The following is a 2,793-nucleotide window of genomic DNA, read 5'->3' as shown; positions in this document are numbered from 1 at the left end:
AAAAAAAAAAGACCAAGCTATTGCTTTTCTGTATTTCTGCATTAGCAACAGATTCAACTGTTGCTTATTTTCTACAGTTAAAAACAGAATTATACTCCTACAACGAGAGAGACAAAATTCAACCAGTCAATTTATCACACCAGAGTCCACAGAGAAAATTTTAGGTATTGGAGACAAGACCTTGGTCATGTTGTGGCCAGTTTATTTTGCATCTAAATCTGAGGTTTCCAACAGTAGAAAGTCACAAAAAAAAACACCCGCACATTTGAAGTCAGTGATGGAGGTGTCCATCAATTTTCATCCGTCTCTCATGCTGGTTTGTCCATCTCGAACCGAACTGTGACATTTAAACAGTTTTATTTTTCTGTGATTACCATAAACCACCTCAGGTACTTTCCACACTGGACTGTTATTAAAGTGGGTCTAGGTTCTGGACTCTCTCGCGCACCCCCCCCCCCCCCCCCTCCTCCCTCCCCTCTCCTCCCACTCCTTCTCTTTTCTTTGGTTTGTGGGCAGTTGGAGGTCAGCATTTATGCAGCCAAGACCATAAACCACTGGAACCGCTAACTGACTCCCTGCCTTCTATTGTTTTGATCATGAGAAACTGAGCAGAGAAATTGGACCAACACTGAGAGCAGGATACCAGCCTCAGTGAGAATGTTCAAATGTGAGCATGATGTCAGATTAAAATGAGTCCTTCCATGTGGGAAATCGTGCGTCTGTGACGCTCGATCGTCATGTTTATTGTCTGATTCAGCAAGAAGTGATCCAAACCAATTCCTTAACATCAGAATCGGTCAAAAACAAAATGGAGAACTGATCCAGAATGGGGCTAAAAAAAAAATCACACAGAACTCATCCAAAGCAGCGCATAAACGTAACAGAAAACTGGTCTCAACTAGAGCTAGCGCCTCAAGAAAAGCTGCCTAAACCAGTACTGAGACAAAGAATTGGACCTAAACATAACAAGAGTTGTTTCAAAACCTAAACGAAAAATGACAAGTCAAAATCTTGGCTGAAACGCACAGAAACCGGTCAAACCAAAACGTAAAGATCAAAGGCAATTGACCAACCAAGACTGAGACATCAAAGGACCTAAACATAACAGAGTTGTTCCAAAACCTAAACAAAAAATGACTAGTCTAAATCTTGGCTGAAACGCACAGAAACCGGTCAAACCAAAACTTAAAGATCAAAGGCAATTGACCAACCAAGACTGAGACATCAAAGGACAAATCCAAACCAGGATGTAAATATGATAGCAAACAAGTCCAAAATGGCTAGAATAGCATAGCAAACTCGCCCAAATCTCTCTACCAGATCCTGAAAGTTACAAGCTGGGAGAAACTAGAGACCAGATAACTGGTCTGAACCAGAACCCGAATATCACAGATAACTGGTCCGAACCAGAACCAGAATATCACAAAAAACGGGTCCAAAATAGGATTAAAAAGTAGTCCAATTTCCAATACTATAAGTAACAATAAGTCTATGTTTTCCATATTTTAATGAAATATAATTTTACAAAACACCATGAACATAAAGTGTTTGTGCTTGATTTTTTGCTTTTAAAACTTATCAAACCGGCCATATTGAACCCCTTAGTGGGCTGGTTTTGGCCCACGGGCCTTATGTTTGACACCCCTCAGACAAACTATGCAGTGAACCAATCCAAGGCCTTCCCAAACAGAACTGGTCCAAACCAGAACTGATATTAGTGTATTTGTGTTCGTGTGTGTTTCTCAGTTTGGATGAAAACACTTGACTGTGTCCCTCACCTCTGCTGAGTCAGGACTGGATAAATGGAGTCAGTCAGGGTTTTTTTTTTTCAGACACAGAGGACACCTTATACTGAAAGCAGGTGTGTTTTCAGCCCAAATTGCTGAAGAGCAGTAGGCGACGGAGACAGAGGAGGAGAAGGAGGAGGTGTCATAGCAGGAAATCCATGAAACCATTTCGTCGTTTCGTATGGAAATTGCGGATGGAAATTTAGGCTAAAAAAAAAAAAAACAGCCAAGGATATTAGCAGCAGCTGGAGAGAACTGAAAATGAACAGACCTACACACACACACACACACGTGTGCAAACACACAGAAAGTGAAGGTTCAGCTTCTTCTTTACCTTGAGACTAAATTTAGACTTTTTTTTTTTTTTTTTTTGCTCAGAAACAGATTCTTCATTTAAAACAATTTTCCCTGCAAGATTTTAAAAAACAACTTTAGGGAATGTGGAGCACAGAAGACATCACAATAATTGTTTAGTTGGCCGTTTGTCATTGCTACAAATAAAGCCATAAAATTAAGTGAATTTTATTTGTTTTTGTTTTCTGACTGTTTTTATTGCCAAACGTGTAAACATCAGATAAGTATTGGAGTTCTTTTCCAATAAAGTTGGTAAACTGTCATTTATCAGTGGTCCCTAACCTTTTTTGTGGGGTCCTAAACACAAAAAATGACTAGTCCAAATCTCGGCTGAAACGCACAGAAACTGGTCAAACCAAAACTTAAAGATCAAAGAGAATCGGTCCTAACCAGAAACCAAAAATCAAAGACAATTGACCAACCAAGACTGAGACATCAAAGGACTGATCCAAACCAGGATGTAAACATTATAGCAAACAAGTCAAAAATGGATAAATATATAAATATAAATAAAAATTTGTTTGACTTTGTACCAGTACTAAATGACTTGCGGACCGGCACTGGCCCACGGACCAGGAGTTGGGGACTCCTGATTTACATCTTATATCATTATACCTGCAAAACACAGTAGATCATTGCGTTCACTGACGAA

The sequence above is a fragment of the Cynoglossus semilaevis genome, chromosome 16, assembly GCF_000523025.1.
Source record: "Cynoglossus semilaevis isolate Cse_v1.0 chromosome 16, Cse_v1.0, whole genome shotgun sequence".
NCBI classification, from domain to species: domain Eukaryota; kingdom Metazoa; phylum Chordata; class Actinopteri; order Pleuronectiformes; family Cynoglossidae; genus Cynoglossus; species Cynoglossus semilaevis.
The sequence above is the reverse complement of the archived record's forward strand: the minus strand, read 5'-3'. Positions refer to the sequence as shown.